We start from the raw sequence: 20,516 nt of genomic DNA on the forward strand, positions 1-20,516 counted from the left end.
AGATCCAGTTATTATGATTGGTTATATGATATCAATAATCATTTTGATTACTAACTATTAATTGATGCTCTCATTTCATTCTGTTTCATTGAATCTACTTGTTAATCATGTATTTAACAGTAAAATGTGTAGATGTGGGCTTTGAAATTAATATGTACTGTATAATCTATTAATATCTAATTTTTTATATATATATAAAAAGTCATAAATTACATCATTAATCGATCCATAGAACATTTAATTTTTGCGAGATTCTATTTACTCTAAATTCTTCATATCCTTTTTTGGTTGCAACTTGCTTGCACAAGTTACAACTCCTACACGATATAAATATATAGTGATATACATAAATGTTCAACTTATTTCTAAATAAAATTAATTTCAAATTAATCACCTGATACATTTTCAATTTTAATCAATAAATGAGCAAATTATTCCTTTTATCAAAAGTCTACATATGTTCAAGAACTTTAATTTTATTCTGTATATATTAATATAGTGAAAAGTAAGGAGGATTTAAAAAAAAAAAAAAAACACTTGTGGATTCATCTTTTATTCTTCCATCTGCTTTAAATATCTATGGCTTTTATATGTATATATATATATGGAAAGAAGATAATAATTAATATTTATGATGTCGAAACTGGACAAATAATCATATATGTAATGTTTCTTCGATTTTCCTTCCTTCCCGGTGAAATATCCTCAAGTCAAGGTTTCCATTTATATATACATATGAAATATTATTTATTTATTCTCCACGCTATGTTGTATATATATATGTACATTGATAATTATTAGAAGAATAAACTAAATAGCTAATATGTAATGCATATTAGCCATAAACATAATAAAATGATGCACTTTTGTAGCTACAAATGAATACAATCATAGATGATACATTCGCTCTTGTGTATCCACAATAGAAGTGATTGTTTATAGTCCTCACGATTTGACATTGGAATGGAAGGGCTTAAAGTAATATACTTATACATTGTTTGTATATTGTATATGGGTAGATGGATGAATGTACATATTTATTTCTGTTAGGATACATTCTGTATTTTAAGCGAATGAGAGATGCTTCTTTGAACGAAGTAGGGGATGTATGTTGTAAGTTTGGTATTCTCATTTGCCTCAATGCCATTACAAAAGATTTTGTATGGGTAATAGTATCCTAGTTGTTTATTAATATACCTATGACGTTGAGTACATGGAGTAGTTCTAATTCGTTCCGGAACGGAAGTTAATTTCATAGATAGGTAATAGGTACATATTTTCCCTATCGAATCCCTTAATTAAATATAGGTCCATGGTCACAGTCTCTCCCTCTCTGAGAGAAAAGGAGAAAGAGTCACATACTTATCATAAATATAGTAATGATTTCTTTGGTATTTATTTTGACCATGATTCTATTGATATTTTGTCCTCGAAAGCATATTTTGAAAACTTATGCTCGTTCTTCAATTGTATATAATACTTATATTCATTTATTGTTCTATTTCATTCTCATGATAATTTTATTGACTCTCTCAGCCTTTCCTCCTCTAAAAAATTATATTTGCAATTTAGAAGCCGGTCAGCAGTATTATATATATATATATAAATAATTTAGGGTAAGGGGCTCCAGCCCATCCTGGGGAAATACTCTAATTAACCAATGCAGTCATTCTGCCCAACAGTTATTCATTCTTGGAACTGTTTTTGTATTTAATAAAGTTAAAATTTTTGGGCCGGGCCTGAATTTGACAAAATATTCCCATTTTTTAGTTTCCCTCAAAGTGAGGGATTTTGGGTGATGAAGAAAATAATTTCTTTATTGGGGGGAGGGGGATACAGCCTCTGGCGACGCCCCTGAGCAAGTGACAGTGATAAGAATTATGAGTAGACAAATCAACGGCTGGTGAAAAAAATATAGTAAATTTTCAGTACAATTGGATAATACTGTAATTCTCATACTCCCTGGCTAGTTATTACATAGTTGCTCGTATTTATACGTTTTCCAAACTCATTAGTCAAAATATTTTCAGAAGATTGTACTCAAAAAAAAAAATTGAACACTAAATAAAATTATGTTTGTGATAATTTTATTTAGTGTTCAATTCTTTTTTGAGTACAATCTTCTGAAAATATTTGTTTATAATTGTTCCTTCAATATTTATCCTTCAAAATTTTATGTAGGCTAAAAAAAAGTTTTCCTTCCATATCTGAAAAAAAGAAAGAAAGAGTTCATTATATCATATACTCGTATGTAATCATCTATATCTAAATATAATTGATTCATTAGAATGAATGAATGATGTATGTATTATGATATGGACATTTTACAGCTTTTGCAATAGAAATGGAGGAAAAAGACGAACGGAAAAACGGGCCGAACAACCCACTTATCAAAAATAGGAAAATTGAGCTTTTTCCTTTCATTCAAGTGACCTATTCATTATATAAATATATATTAGTATTACATACCTATATTTTTTTTTGTATTTACGTCCAAGGGAATCAAACTATTACGTTCGATTATAAAATACAGGTTTGCAATTGTGTATATGTATATAAAGACTGGTATGTATATATACATACCGGGGGGTACTTGAAACTTAAACACTGTTTATATTGATTTAAGAGGTTCTGTGTGAGGAAATTAGAACTGTCTAATGGTTTAGGTAGCCATTTATCTCTAGCACCTGCTGCTTTTTGAATTTATATAAATCAGACGGTAAATGTCATCACAACGAGATTAAAAGCTTAGGGCTTCAAGTCTTCTTCGTGCGGGTCACACTCCAACAACAGAGTAGCCAGGATGGTGGGAATGGCTCTTAAGACCATCTACAATGTTAAGAAGAGGCTAGACCACAGCGAGACCATAGAGAGGAACGAGGGCTCCGGAGAAAGTCCATCATTAATACGGATGCTATCAAGGACGCCGTTGATCCAGTCGCCGTAGGTCTCGTGGATGCCATGTACATTAATGTTTTCAAAGCCGACATGCTCCTCTGGGTCTAGGCAAATTTCCCCAACGGCAGCGTTGTCTTTCAGTAAGACACGCTCACAATGGAAAAATTACTCATAACTTTTTAGCTAACAAATTTGCTTTCTGGGACAGGAGAATGTGTCCACTATAGAGTCTGGATGTCAATCCCCTCGACTTTTCTTTCTAGCTGCACATCGAGAGAAGGGCATTTAGCATCCGTCACCCGAACGTTGAAGCCATGAAGACCTCCGTCGACAGGAGTGGGCTACCACGGACCTTAACTTAATTTGCAATACTTGCAACTCTTTTCAAAAGAGCTTGTCACCATCTGTGAGGCCAATAGCGGGCGAATAGAATAAATATACTTGACATTGGTTATATATCAGAAAAAGATAAATAAAGATTTTTGTTAAATGTATAATTAAAGAATGGAAGGCTATTTGCTTTTTCTTTCCAAGTGTGTAAGTTTCAAGTTTCCACCCGGTAGTATGGTCGTTCTTTGTTCGGATGTTTGTGAATAATAGATTATAATTATGCCTTGATCATCCTTATCTATATTTATTTCCTTTAGCTAAATACTTTTCAAGTTTTAAACCTTATGTAACAAATGTAGATAGTGGATTGGACTTTAAAACAAGTACACAAAGAAGTTGCTTTAATATATGTAATTGTTCATTGTTTGAGTTTGTAAGGGAAATTATTACTTTGTAATAATAATGAATTTGGTAGGGTAAAAAACTGCATATCCAGATGATCGTTTTTATGGGATTATTGGGGTTTTGTATGGTTTAGAAGGTATAAAGGCATTATTTATACATGCCCATTGAAGGCTTATATCCCAAGTACATATTATGTTTGTAGTATTTCTTAATCTTCTTTCAATGTATTTTGATATGTATACATATTTGTCATTGCTTAAATATTTGGATCAAATATAAATACCTGCCTATGATAAATAAAAAAGAAACCAAAGATATTTGCATATGTAAAAGAATAACTATCAATTAGAAAGATTTAATCATTTGCTACAGTGGTCTAACAATAAGTAGGAGTGAATGTTAAGGATGAGGTATATTCTAATATGTTGCCTTAATAATGATAATTTATGACGGCTGGACAGCTGGATAGCAGCCCTTGTTTCCAACTCTTTTTAGCTCTTTCTTCATAATACTAATAAACAACCTTGCTAATGTATGCATTATCGGGTGCGTAGTTGAAATCTGGACAATAAGAAAGAAAACATATGAGGAGAATGAATAATTCATCCCATTAGCTAACAAACTGTATATCTAGACACAATTCTCAAAAAAAAATAACATTATCAATTCAAAAATGGCCTCACAAAGAGACAAAAAAAAATTGAGATTATTACTGCTCTACTTCGCCCGGAACACACTAACAGAGATCCAAAACTTGACGTAGGTAGACTATTTATAACGTCAAGAAAGCGATAAGTGATGGTATTGGCATCGAGAGGCAGCTCGCGCCCTGACTTTTACAAAGCTCCCAGTATCAATGACGAGTTTGGGGTTTGTTGCATCCAATGGACTGGCGATACCGTAATCAGGTTCAACGCTACTAACTACGTCAATATGTTGAAAACTAAGTTGATTCTCTCGATCAGGGATGGGAATATGATGCCTTAATCAGGTGGGACACCAGTTCACACAGCAAAGCATACACAGTCCTTTTTATAAACCAATATTCCTTTCTGGCCAGATCCTAACCTGCTCAACTTTTCGCTCTGACCGCATGTCGAGGCCAGGGCCTGCTGGACAAAAGCACTTAATCTTTAAGCTTCTGTTGATGAGCATTTGAATTCCATGAGCCCCATTTCATTATTACAACCTGTAGGAGCTTTCGGCAGCGTATTGTGACCCTATCAAAGTCGATGGAGGCTACATTCAAGATTAGAAATGGCGACACATGTCCTAAAATCTCTAGAAAGTTAACTAAATGTTGTGCATCTAGTTTCCTAAATTAAACCAGTTAAAATTCCAGATTCAGAATACCTAATTTTCAATTACGCACCCGGTATATAATGAATGCAATAGCCGAGTTCATTTATATAATATCTTCATGTTTATTACCTTATGTCTTTGAAATGTCCAGGTGTAAGAAAATACACATCATAATAATTAATTTGTTGTAGATCCTTTCATTACTTCTAATATATAATTGAATAGTTAATTATTTATTCAATTATTTGATAAAAAAGGCGTAGCAATGTGTTCATATTATTATTTACGTAGGCACAGAGTAAAATATCGCTTAATTTCTTATTTGGTAATACTTTATGTAAAAAATGGTCTTCGATTTTCAAATAGGTATTTTTTCATTGTACAGTAGTGAGTATTGTCCTGTATTTGGAGAAAAAGTATTTTTTTGACTAAATTTTAGTATTGGTGCACTTTAGTTTCAAAAATATAAAGTCACTGAGAAACATTCTAAGTATGCATTTATTGCTTCAAATAACGTCAAATTTGTTATCTTTTTTTTCCAATAAATTACTTAGCATAAAATCAATCTTAAAAAATTAATTCATCGCTTATGAATAGTAAGTAATTTAACGGCTCATTTATTCTAAAAATATCTTAATAGAAAATTCATCAAACTTACACATATTGATCCAAAAATAACTTACAAGTGAATTTTCCTCCTTTGAATTTCACTCTAATTGCTCATAATACCCATTCAACCTATTTACAAACTTGGTTTCCATAGTTTTACATTGTATATATATATGTATAGTTTAAATATAATGATGCACCTAAATTTATCAATTAACTAAATTGTTTTATAGTTAACATTTTTTTTAAACCAAGGTGTTGCCTTAATTCGAATTTGGCTGTATAGGTGTGTACCTTAGGACAGTGGTTCCTTATTATTTTTTTGAGTTCGACCCTTAAAATATTTGACTAGACAATGTGCGTGATGAATTTAAAATTTAGAGTGTATTTTATGCAAATAGATGATTTTAATTCTAAATATACTGAAAAATATTAAAAAAGAAATATAAAGTACAATCAAGAAATAATCGAATATACTGTCAAAATAAAATCAGCAATATACAAGTATTTACCACTTTGAATAATTTCTATACTATCAATTCTCTTTTTGCGGTAAATAAAGTCAAAATTGAGACAGGCTTTGGATGTACAAATAGATTAATAAAGAAATCAAGGTCTTAATGTAACGGATGTGTACTTTGCATTGAGCAAAGCAGGTTCCTTCTGGGTTTAATCTTGGACACAGTAACTCAAAGATTATTCTCTACGCGTAGCCACGATCTGTATGTATTTTTTATTTAAGTTATTACGAAAAAGGTCTTCTCACATAAATAAGTTGTGACAAATAGTATAAGTAAATTGATTGCTACTTTAGCCAGCAGTGTGTACTCATTCATCGTAGAAATCCAGAATTATTCAAGTGTTTTTGAATGAAAATCTGTTGTTGTGTTAGGTCAATGGAAGTTCGATACACGCGTCTTCAATATCAGAAGATAGATGATTAGCTTTGGAGGTAAAAGAGGCGTATCCAATTATGTTTTTGTGGTTTTGTCTTCTACGAAATACTTTTTAAAATGATCCAAAAAAGACTTACAAAAAAATATGTACATTCACCAATATTTCAGTTTTGAACCCACAATTTAATCTTTTTTTTTTTAAATCATCTTGTAACCCCTTCTTTTGTGAGCAGGTATTCAAAGAAAATGAATTTATAAGCAGCAAGGTACACTTTTCAGACATTATTTGTATAATTATAACAAGCACATGTGCCAAATTCCCATCTCATAACCCTTCTACGTATTGATGAACCTTTATTTAATATTATAATAATTTAAATACTAAATACTTTTAATACAGTGCTTATATCTCATGAACGTGTTAGTTTAGCAAACTAAAATTTGGTGCATGTTCTTTTCTCATAAGTGAGAGCCTCTATACAAAAAAACCATCAAATTATGTTAATGTCTAGTAACATTTTGTCTTTACTATCTTGTAGTTCAACAAAATAATCTGAAGGAAAAAGCTTCGATCTTTCAGCTTCAAATTTGTTATGGAAATTTCTAAAAGAAATACCTAAATGCAATAGCAAAATTATTGCTCCCTTAGTGTTGTTTTGAAATTAACGATATGACAATATAAATGGCATCAAACTGTTCACTGTAATATTTTCAATTTTTCAAAAGAACTTTCAGTTTAAAAATGCAGTGCTCTAAATTCATTTTTATTTCGTTAAATACTGATCCTATATATATTTTTATTAGTTAAAATATAGATTATTGTTTCTAGTCTATAATACATACAAGATTTAGATAGATATTTTAATATTTAGTTGTTGAATTGTATTTCAGCTATTTAACGCAATACAAAATAAGGCCGTCATTTCATCTGGACTGCCTGTATTGCTCTTCTAGTTATTTATATATTTTTGAATGGACATTATTGACGCCATTAGCATTTATATACATATTTGATGATGTCGTCAGGGAATACCACTGATTAAGTCGTTTCCGAACAAAAAAAAATCGTTAGGACTGGTTATTAGTTATTACTTTTACTTTGGCTTGCGAACGGAACGCAAAATTGAAGGGCATTCCATGGTACTCATTGATCCCAATTTTCAGGCCTTTTGGGAACCAATACGGGGACATCCTCTTCCTGTCAGATGAAACGATTCCCAGCATCACTGCAGAGGCTGGGAACCTCATGGACCACGTAGGCGAGGTAGCGGTCGTTCCTGGAGTTTCTAGACTAGTCCAGAGTCCATTTTCCTTGTCTTGTTGCTGTGCTGGTTGCAAATCAAATCGACTATACTTTACCTTTTGGCCTCCATCTCGACAATGAATGAACCGACTTTTGTCAGTTGTAGCTCATTTGAACACTAATATTCGCCGAATAATTGTGTTGTTACAAATTGTTGAAACCTAGTTCTATGCGGCTTCCCTGACATTATCAAAGTAGAAGTCGGGATTTGCTGTCGTACAGTGTATAGGATTATAATTGGACTACGGATTAGAACGGAAATAATGACTAAACGCTTAACGAAGAAATTTTTTTTTTGAACGGAACACTAGCATTTATTAACATGCGCGAATTGAAATTGCAAAGTCATTAATGTGGGCCCTCCTGTTCTACTGCCCATACCGAGTATGCAGATATAAATATGACTAATTAATATTAGTAATAAAATTAAACTACTGTTGAATTAATGATGTAAATACATATACCTACTAAGTGCTGATGGGGCTGCCAATTATTGCCTACACATTTATTAACGAGTGTAAATATGTAAGAGATTTTGACAGAGGGAGTAACTAATGATCCTTGTCAATTAATAATGATGCAACTCAAAGTATGAAAACAAAATAATGATTGTCATTTCATTTGTAATTTTGTTTCTCTGTGTGCCAATCTTGATTAATTGTATGTTTGTAACATTCCATTCAATGCGTAAAAACGATACAGTGATTAGGAGTATATATCATATAATTCAGCTCCCCATGTAGATTATGTCCATTCCCACAAAGAACGACTACTGATTTAATACTCGTCTTTCTTTTTGTCTACTTCATCCAAAGAATTCACATTATAATACGTATAAAACCCCATCTCCCAAATAATAATTATGATGCTCCTCGCTTAAAATTTTAATTTCCATATTATTAAAATAATAATAACAGTTTAATTGTTTAGTGTGTATGAAGGGTTGTTACTTAGAACAAAACAAAAAATTTGGAACAACATCAACTTGTTGTTTTGTAATTGAAATCAAATTACTTCCTCTTAATCCCTCTCACGACTTTCCTCCACTCTACCAATTGATTCGAAAAGTCAGGGTCAAGTAATGCGTCTTGTATATTTGATTAAGGCAATTATTTACTGGGATTGTGTTTAAGTGTCATGGAGTACATTCAAACCGGCTTTTATAGAGGGCGTTTGTATCGTTGATTCATGCGTCCTCTATTTGTAAATTTGTACACTTAACTTCTTTTTTTTTTTCACGGAACCATTTCATGGTAAGATTTTCACTCAACCCCTCTTTTATAGTAGTACCTATGTATGTTGAGAGAGTTTAATTATAGGAAGGGTGAATTAATTTAAATAACTAAGGTACCTTAGGTTGTTTTTGTTTGTTTTTTCTCTTTCTCTCTCTGTACACTACAGCCTACCTTTAAATTAAGTTATTCCCCTCATACATATAAGTATGAGGGGATATTGCTGTTACTGAAAGATGTTTATTAAAATTAAATTTATTGATGGATTTCTCATGTTCTTCTCTTTGTTCTCCTTCACCCCATTAATTCTAAAGGGAGTTTCCTCTTTATTATTTCATACATTAATGCCTTTCCATTATTTCAACAAGTAATTGTTAGTTGAGAAGCTGAGCATCTGGTAGTGTGATATATTTAGAGCATTTTCTTTGTCAACTCAGTATGGTTGATGTCATTTAGACAAAACCATAATCTATGTTGAATCTTATTTATATTTTCAATATTGAAATTATAATATCAAATATTTTGTGTAATTGATGTATTTTCAATATAAAGTTTGTATTAATATTAATGTATTCAAAGGAAAATCTAGTGTTAAGCTAATGAAGGTACATTGCCATTGAATTTAAATAAATAAATATTTATTTATTTCAAACCTACACTATATTCATATAGTGACTATTCCCCCATTGTAAAAGTATGTAAATTGTATAGTTATATGATGATTCCGAACGCCGAAGATCTAAAAAGGGACACGTAGTTACGAATAGGAACGAAGAAAAAGTCTTACATATTTGGAAATTATAGGTTATATTAGTATTATTATTATTATAGAACATTGCACAAAGGACTAAAGATCATGGTAAAAGAAAGTCGAAGGAAAAGAAAGAAAAAATATACATACATATATGCATGATACTCCCAGATTTCCTTAAGACATGGAAATAAATCATATACAAACATAAAATATTTTTAAAAAATCATTCGCACACACCAATCTATGGTATTATATACCTACTACATAGGTATATTATGAAATAGTAAATTTTTTTTTTTTAAATATTGTGTGTGTTTTTTTGGTCATTCTGAATTAAAAGAAAAAATGTCGTTGTTCACTTGACTGTCCCGTTTTTGAGTTAATATATTTTTCTCCCTCTCCACGAAGACCTTTTCTGCTGGAGACAAAAAAATATCACTTTGGCCATTTGGTGATTTGAGGTTTCCCTGTTTTATTAACCATACCACAAGATAATGATCCTCCTTTTTGTTCAACAACTATCACTTCAACTAGGGTTAAATTTTGATAAAACAGGGGAAACTGCAAATCATGGAGTATATTTTTAGGGCCCTTAAATGATGGGGGGGGGGAACTGTTTAGTATGGTGTGAGAGGCCTAAAAATGGTCAATTTTGACCTATGTTTTTGAAACAAAAATGGCCTGTATCACCGTTAAAAAAGCCTGAGAGCCCTCAAAATTGGCTAAAGTAAGTTTTTTATTGTCTTCAGGAAAAAAGTTTTTTTGTGTTTTTTTTTTAGTTTCTCATTTCCCATCTTTAGCAATATCCAATTTTAGTGAAACCAATTTTTAAATTGGTTTGCTGGATCCCATCGATAAATAATAAATCAAATTTAAGGACATAATTAATTTACATCATAAGAATTAATTAATAAAGTCAACTTTAAGCTAGTCTGACGTACATACATTTGAGAAAGATCCAAAATTTATAATATATTTTGCATACGTTGGAAGGTAAAAATATGATAATATATTCATTTGTTGGTTTGTTACTTATTATCGGTGCTTTATTGAACATCATTTTTTGTCGATATACATCATTTGTACAGTAGAATAAATGTTTAAAACTGCATATATCTCAAGTGAATTTTCCCTAATTTATATTCAATTTTTCAACTATTAATTGTCAAATATTGAATTTTTTTTGGAAAAAAATTCAATAATTGAATATTGAATTTTTGGGATATTTTTTTAAAAATCCATAGCTATTCACAAAAAGTTATTTTTTTATTCATTTACAATTTCAAATATTACATTTTTTGCTCTGCACTATAATTTTCCCGAATGACGAAAAAAAAAGCCTAGAAAAAAGCAAAAAATCCTGAATTGGCTTCAGCCCGCCCAGCCCACCACCGGCTGACGACCCTAATGTTATGGACATATTGCAATGTATGTAGAAGTTTGTACAAGTAAGTTATTAAAGTTGCAATTTCTTCGTTAAAATGCATTATTTAATTACAACATTGGTCCTTCGAATTACTCCACTATTTATTGATACTCTCATTTCCTTTTGATCTATTAAAATTACATGGTTATTATATATTTATGAGTACTATAACTGTTTGGACTTTATATGTAATGTGCCACATATATTTATATTTTAGTAATTTGTATTACAATATTAACATATCGATCATCTATGAAACATCTCATTTAAAATTATTCATCTGATTTTGAGTTGCAACTTGTACAATTTGCTTCTAAAAAGTGATAACTTGTAGACAACATATACATATATTATAATAAGACTCCACCTTTTTTGACATGATGATGATGATATTTTGCTCTTTTGGTATATGTATGCGTGTAATATGTAGATCCTTCTTTACTAACGACATTACATATCTTTAAAAAATATCTAAAGAAAATAATTAATCATTTGGATGGTGATAAGTGATAAGGAAAGGAGGAACATGACTTGATGATTATGAATATATACCGTTTATTATATGTGTAATATTTACATTGAACACCATCATCACCCTCACACTTTAGGGCATTCAAATTTCAAATATCCTGGTCATTATGTTTTTGAGTTGTTATGTATGCATTTAGAGGTAAATGATAGCGGAAATACGTTTCTAGATATTCATATATACATATACTTTAGACTATACAAAAATAACAAAATTTTGGAATTTGCTGGCTATTTATTATTTTATTCTTGTAAACAAGAAAATAACCTTATATCGCCCAAGAAACAGTCTTTGATACACGCGTTTTGATTTGAAAATCTGTAAAATATCATACATTTTTTCATGTAATTCCTTTAAAATTATCAAATTGAATAGTTTTCTGGATTTTTATACAATTATATATTGTAGATTATATCTACAATATTTCAGCCATATTTGAGCAGCATTCCTCTAATTTGCCTCACATTATTAGTTTGTTTTTTTTGTCCTAAAAATGTCAAAATAAAATAAAATCAAAATTTATGCGTCTAATACGAGGTACACCAAAATAATATTTATTTACTGGGGACATCATTAGGACTAAAATATTCATAATATGAGGTAAATTAGGGCATTGTTAACAGATCTAGATCTAATCTCCAGTACTTAACTTATTAAAAATCCTTATAATGGAGTAGCTAAAAAATTATTTTTTCGATAATCTAAAGTTTTAAAATCAAAAATCGTCTGAACTTGAGTCATTTCGGTACAGTTTAATATATATAGTTATACACATTTGAAATGTTTATTCAATGCAATTTTCTCATAATGAGAACCTTTTCCCACCGTTCATTTTCAGTAGCTACTGATTACCTACTACTTACTCAACTCAATCTATGATCATCCCCTGTGTGGAATGTGCATACCTACCTATTATTGCTCATAACTCTTGTTAATTGCCTGTTTTATATTTTGTATGAGTGCATTTATGTATTTGTGTGAGAGGCGACCTCTCTTTGAATTTCACTTCAATCGGTAGGTATGTAGGAACATATTTTCTACCTATATATGTATTAGTACTGAGACTCGGCCTATTACCAAATTGTATGTCTAATGTGACATCTTGACCGATTTTTCGCTTTCAATTTATGGACAGATTTTTTTGTGTCTCGCATTATGAGAAACCGATTTTTTTTTTTAAATCAACTGTCATTGGTGTTTTCATTATATTAAACAAAGATCTTACATAGAGGCTGGGGATTTTAAATACGGAACAAGTTTAGACCGTAATATCTTTGCAGCCCTAACATCGATGCGTAAGATAGTGTGTTAATTCAAATGAACCCGACAAAACTGTATAAGAAAAATTACAAAATTATTTAGATGTGCTCCGAATACGAACGGCATTCTGCCATTATTGTGTGCTTACGTGCTGGGCGCACGCCCAAGTACGCCAATAACTCCATATATAGTGATGCTAGAGAGCTTAAATTGGTGTTAACAGATTTGGTGTCATGTTGAATTTTGAAATGGTACGGTTTTTCAAAATTGAGTAATTGGAATCGGATTTATTCTTGAAAATCCAACATTTTTAAGGCCTTTACTTTCTGGCCAAAGGAAATGTGGCCTACTAGCTCGCCGGATCTACCCTCCTTGGGTTACTATAAGTAGGCTGTTTTGGAGAGAGAATCCAATAAACATGCAAATAACACTGTTGACTCTTTGGTGGCATCCATTATTGAGGTAGTGTCCAACATGGACTAGGAGTTCAGGTTTAGAGCCTGTGGTTGCAGCTGGAGGTGGGTGGTTTGAGCTATTGACTTCACTATAGACCTCCTCATGTTAAAGCAAAATATTTGTGAATTGCTGAAATAATTAACTTCTGTATTATACAAGAGTTAGAACCAAAGGAAGATAAAGTGAGTCAAAGGAAAATACTTTTAATTAGATCATCCATCTCAAGATATGTTCGAATTCGGTGTTTTCCTTTTTTTTAAAAGTATATATATAACTCTCTCACTCTTTAAACTTTGTATGAAGTCATTGTATCGTAATTTGAAAACACATATGACCTCACAAACAATGTATATGTACAATCGGTAAAACCGATTTGTGGAACCGAACTAGATCGAATTGTTTCTAGGACCGATTTTTTCTTTAGTAACGGTTTAGACTTATTTTTCCTTTGTACTGATCTTGACCGAACTTTTTAAAAGGACTTGATTAGTTCAGTCCAACAAAAATCATAACGATCCAGGATTTCTAGACGGAACCCCAACGCTAGAGAGTTGATGTTAAATAAGTAAAATGTTCATCTACATGTTGTGTAGTGCAAAATTTTCTTTGTTCAAGGTTACAAGTTCATCCATGACTTTTTATGCTTAAAGGCCTAATAATCACAATTAGTTTTGCCATACATTCATACGCAAAGACAAATGCATCATGAGCATACTCTATGCACATATATGCGTAAGTAAGTACAAATTGTGAAATTGTTAGATTTACAATCTATGCAAATTACTCTTCCATTCACGAGCATCATCACCAAAGATGCTAGTGCACAATCATCATCTTCATTATTCATGAATGATGACTGTTAATACCTGATGTCGACAGTCCTATTATTACGTCTTATTAAAAGGAGACGAATTCATACTTACTTACTAAATGATGCTCAATGATTATGTATTTGTATATGTGTGTTTGTGTGAATCGTCTATTCATCCATGTATGTAAGTATGTACTTGCCAACTCATTATGGTTGCAAAAAAAATGATGCAAAACAAAGGAGGATGATTACTCAATTCATCCATTTTGAATAAAGGATTTACGAATGACTTGAATGAAGATTTTTTAACTATTGCTAACATGTATGGACTAATGCAAAGATCGACGGTCGTTAAAATTAGCCACTAGCCAACGGGGCTATTCAATTTTCTTTTACTAGCCGAGATTACCACTAATGCCAAGGTAGTCTCAAAAGTTTCCTCCTCTAATAAAGATACAATACATTTTTCAACATAGTCTCGCTGTAACTCTACACACACTTCTCCAAGCGATATTTTATCTCTGCAACCCGTCCAAATACTACTCGGCGTTTTTCTTTATGAGTTGGATTGAGTTGGACGCATCAAATTTTAAAGCAACAAGCCTTTATATGTCTGGTATTGTTTGAATCTATTTAAAGGTTACACTTTCTTCAAAAAATATTTAATGACAGCTCGAACCTCGATTTTGTTCATTTTGACAAACTCACTCACATCAACTCACTCAAACCACTATAACATAGCAACTGTGAGTAACCGTCAACAGATGTGAGATAGATATGACTAGATTTTATTAATGAATGCAGGCATCTTCACGTTGAGGTCAAAAACTTTTCATACCACCTTCGTATTGGATCACTTTTAGACTAGTATAGAGGTACTTTTGTATAAAAATATGTAAAGTTTGAGAGTATAAAAAGAAAGTAATATATTTTCTGGGAAACATAATTTAATAACTATTGGACGTATGAGAAGTTGACACAAGTAAAACTTATGATTTGAACCCAAAATTACCATTTAATATGCGGTATCACGTAACCAAATGGGTTAGATACAGGTTACCCTGCATTATCCCAACTTGGTTTTTTTTTACTAGCAACGGGCTAATGTGGCTATCCATCCCTTGACAAGTGTTTCTCATATTCAGGCAGACCCCGTAATAAATACTGTGAAATTAAAGTAACTTATTGTATATTTTAAGAAGAAAACACATATTTTAAGCCAGTCTTAACCATAAAATCGTGAACAATCCAAAATTAATTCATGTTTAAAGGTGAAGTTATAATTAAATATTCATTTGTTGGTTTGTTATAAGGGATTTAACTTGTTAGGCATTATTTTTTGGGGGTACAATTAATATAGTATAAATCGTATAAAAATGTATCTTAACCAAATCTTCAATATAAATTCAATTTTTTTGGTTTATGTATTATCTACATATATTATGAAATGATTAAACTGGAGATTTCTAAGCAAAACGGGATTCCTTAAGAGAAACTCTAATATAGATGTACTTTGTATGTGAGAAAAATCTCCTACTCTGCTGTGTTTGGTCGGACCTTTTTCAATTGGATTTGAAATAAACCCTTCATTTCTTGTGGCCTTTTACCTCACAACATATTAAATTCTATGTATGTACATAAATATATGAAATAGCGTGATCCATGCGTTTTATCAACGCCTCAATTTAATAAGCACTTATATAGTCGAGTCTAATTGAGAAACTATAAATGAAATTGCTTTTTGCAAAATATTAATATTTTGATCAAAATTAAATACTGACACCCATTTCATTAGATCATCATGATCACCCAAATAATATGTGATTCTTCTTCATCTGTCAATCATCACATCCTCTTTTGCTCTTTCTTTAATAGTCGTATTAGGGCTTTGAATAAAACATTCATATACATTATACATATGTAATTGATGCCTGAGAAACGTTTTTTGCATTCATGACTATATATATTATTAATATCATTATAAGGTATTCTTCCTTGCCAACTGATAAGAATCATGCAAAATGCTAATTTAGTGGCTTAAATTAAACGTTTATTTATTTTAAAATATATAAATAATGAAGATAATTACACGTTTGACTTCTGCCTTGTCCAGCTTCTGAAATCTGCTATGGATAGTATACATATTTAGTAGTGTTGAGAATCGGTCCGAGACCAGTTTTTCCCCGATTCGGTCTTGAAGGATTTTTTTTAGAGCGATCTGGACCCATATCGCTCTATCTGAAACCGTGAACTAAAATGAGAACATATTAAATTCATTTTTAAGGTCACATATTGTGTTGTGTTTGGTCCAAGCCCACTTATGGGTCCTTAAAAAAAGATAAAATCAATCCCTCAGGAAGTCATTGAGGGTGTTTTCCTTCTTTTTTCTTAATTATTTTAAAATATAATAAAATATATGGTTAAGTAAAAATGATATTTGTTCCTATTATATATTGCATTCAAATTCAAAGGATGGATAGGACCTGTCCGAATGAATAAGGCCCAATACTCATACATGTCAAATTCTTTTCTTATTTATCATTTTGGTTTATGTCAAATTTATTTTCTTTACAAACAACCGCCATTTTTTGTGCAGGCCAAACCGAGTTCATTCGGTCTTATAAAAGCCTCAAACAGAAACGCAACACTAATTACATATAAATAATGATAAATAGAAGAGAGTCGCATCATAGAAGAGAAGACTCTATTCATACGTAATGATTGTTATTCCTTTTTGGCATTTGAAAATAACGATTTATTCACAAAATTACAATTTTTGTGCGTTAAAAATTATATGATGTACTTGTATGTATCAAAATACACGTCTAGAGAGAGCATATTATTTATCATGGAATTATAATCATTGTCATTATTATCTATGAACGCGTGTAGTTGTAGTATTTACATGCATACACACATATTGTTTCAATTTTAACAAAGGATATTGAACTTATATGAACATACATAACATCGTTACTTAAACAACATTTGATTTCATTCTTGAAACACATACTCCAATATGTAGTACCTTGATGAATGGCATTTCTTTCTTTCAATATAATTGATTCATAATGTATATATATAAGTAATATCAACAATTACATCCATACTAATGCTTAAAATTGTACCTAGTACTATGATGTATCTCCATTTTTTTCCCCTATTAAATAATTGTGACTTTGAAGCTATCTATCATCCAGTGGCAGCCTCACCCTGGACCAAATGAGTAATTGTTAATGTCATTATAATAAGACCTGGATAGTAGGAAAGAAAACATGACGTCACTGGGGTAAGAAGTTGGGGTTGTGTCTTGACGAGGGAGAGACACAAACTTATTTATAGTTGGAGAGATCCAGGATGACCGAGAGACATGAGGAGAAGAAATCACGCGGAGGAATAATATAACACTTATTTATAAGTTCATGTGTATTCTAACCATACTCCTCTAATTTATTTACAAAATACGCAACTATTTATTCTACGTAAAATACAGTACTTTAATACATAAAAGAAAATACAAGAAGATAAGAACAAGGGGAAAGGAAATATGAAATACATTACATCACCCCCCAAGCACCAAATCCATGACGGTGCTTACACAGGTTCCGCTCCATGAATAGCAGCTTATAGATCCGCTCCATCCATGCCCAGGCGCGGACAAACCATTCGTTCTTGTAAATCAAATTTTTATCTCCATAGACTATGCAATTTTTTTTTTTTTCAAGTGCCGTGCTCTCAGCACGCGCACCGGAGAAAGGAGAACAATATTCCTCATAGAGGTTTTAAGGACCCGAGCACCCTGCTCGTCCCTGGGAAAAATAACATTCACCCTTATCGAGGTTTTAGAGCCACGAGCACCCTGCTCGTCCCTGGGAGACATCACCTTCACCCTTAACGAGGTTTTAGTTCGTCACATTTATCGGGACATAAAGGACAAACTTCGCAATAAGTGCCGGAGTATTGACCATTTTCATTGCATCTACACTTGCCACAAATACGATGGCCATGACCTGAACATTCTTTATCAATGAACTCTCCATAAGGTGTAACACATTTATCCTTAGATGAACTACATTCACAAGCCGTATAGCCTGTTACATTCCACTCACGCGCACAAATACATTTACCACAGTAACACTCTCCGTGATCGGGACCAGAGCAAAGCAGATAATTATGTCGATCACAACTGAAATTGTCACATTCACAGAAATCACCAAAAAATTTGTTATTTTCATTATCTCTGGAGGAGTGGCACTCGCATTTACCACAAATGCAATCTCCACGATTATTACACAAAATAGAAGTTGTGTTGTCAGGGCGACAGCCGGCTAACAAATCTCCATGGTAAGTAGCGTTATTCCTGTGACACTCACAATGGTGTCCATAATATAAATTTTCTGGGCATTCACAGCGCCCACATTTCAATGTCCCATGCAACAAGTTACATTGTTTAGCATTCTCAATATAACCATGATTTCCTGGTTTCTCACAATTACATTGACACATCATCTCAAGATTTACAATCACAGATTCGTTGATACCGCCTGGATAAATTTCAAAAATCTGATCCCATCCTCGTCGCCAATGTTGTGTCTTGACGAGGGAGAGACACAAACTTATTTATAGTTGGAGAGATCCAGGATGACCGAGAGAAAGAAATCACGTGGAGGAATAATATAACACTTATTTATAAGATCATGTGTATTCTTTATAATACAAAACCATACTCTAATTTATTTACAAAATAACCGACTATTTATACTATGTAAAATACAGTACTTTAATACATAAAAGAAAATACAAGAAGATAAGAACAAGGGGAAAGGAAATATGAAATACATTACAGTTGGGAAATTCGGCATATACAGTCTAATCCGAATAAAGGAAACTACTATTTTTGTGATGTAAAGCTGACTATATCTGGATTTTTTTTATACAAAGTAAATAAGTCATTTTGGAAGTCCCTATTTTGAGGGAACTAGTGTTTGACTAGATAATGTTTTTCACAACAGATTGCCAATGATTTTTGGCTTATTTTTAGCTAAAGAGTTAGGGGGGATACTCATGATATATATCCGTATTGATTGAAAGCAATGTTAAATGAATTTAAAAAGAAACATCGAAGACAAAGTTTACTTTATGCAGATTTTTTACTTTGTGTTTCTACTATGAAAAGTATTTTATGAACATAATTTTTCTTATATCCATATTTCTCTAATTCGGATTTGGGTCGAGTGTATTTATCTTACAAAAGGAATATTTTGGTTAATACATTCCTTACCAATATTTGGCACGATTGTATTTAAAATATATTCCCAACTTCAAAGTGAGGTTGGTGATTATGTTTTTTGAATATTGTTTTTGTTTCTACTGCCCTGACTTATTATATATGTAGACCTTGGTTGTTGTGGCCACCTCCGAGACTAATATTTCAAGGGTTGGCATATTCTCGGAGCTAATATCCAAGAATTTTATAATAAAAAGCATGATTAAAAATAGCTTCGATTTAAAAAAAAAATAATAATAACAAGATTAAAATTGTTCCCATATATTTAAAAAAAATAGAAGGGCGTTAATATTTATCCATAGTCCAGTAGCAGTAGAAGTCGGATGTTACCTATGTTTCTTCCCGCACAGTAGTATACATATCTCGATTTTTTTCTTAGATATAGTCTTGTTAAAAAGTATTGTCATCTTATTATTTTAAGTTTTGGATTTGATAATTTTATATGTATATTATACAAACATGCTAGTGTAAATTATAATTACGTACAGAGAATTACAGGTAGACTATATTAATTAATACAAAATCAGGACAATTAACTTTTAAAAAAAACAAGATGTATTTTTTTAATTAAAATTTCAACGCAAGCATAAACAAGAAGAAGAAGGCTCAGACCAAAATGTTATACGTCTTCCCTTGGACTCAAAGCTGGGATTGTAAAAGGCATGAACAATGTATTGAGTCTTCCAAGGTTCATGCCATGACTCATATCATAATTATCTTCTCCTCACCACAAATAGCCGTAATTAGGAACTCTTAGTATTGAGTATTCATAATCTTATAATCTATGTATTTTTCTTTTTACGACTCATCATCATCCCTTTCTTCTTTGAAATCCTCTACCACTTTGAGCCTCTCATTCCACCACGGCTTCCATCATTTTGATAAAAGTGAGATTGTGAGGAATAATTGAGTTGTTATGAGTAGGTACATATGTACTTCTTCTCTCTCAAATCTTAATCACTACCACCCAGGAATGTATGTACGGGGTGTGGAATTGAAAACTAGACATTTTCAGTCT

The 20,516-nt window shown here is 31.6% G+C and overlaps 1 protein-coding gene across 1 annotated transcript in view; it reads left to right on the forward strand.

Moving 5' to 3' along the window:
* Positions 1-20,516, forward strand: part of LOC121128211 (unconventional myosin-XVIIIa) — a 115,019-nt gene that overhangs the window by 18,986 nt on the left and 75,517 nt on the right. The gene's annotated exons all lie outside the window — the stretch shown is intronic.

The sequence above is a fragment of the Lepeophtheirus salmonis genome, chromosome 13 (assembly GCF_016086655.4).
Source record: "Lepeophtheirus salmonis chromosome 13, UVic_Lsal_1.4, whole genome shotgun sequence".
Lineage (NCBI taxonomy): Eukaryota > Metazoa > Arthropoda > Copepoda > Siphonostomatoida > Caligidae > Lepeophtheirus > Lepeophtheirus salmonis.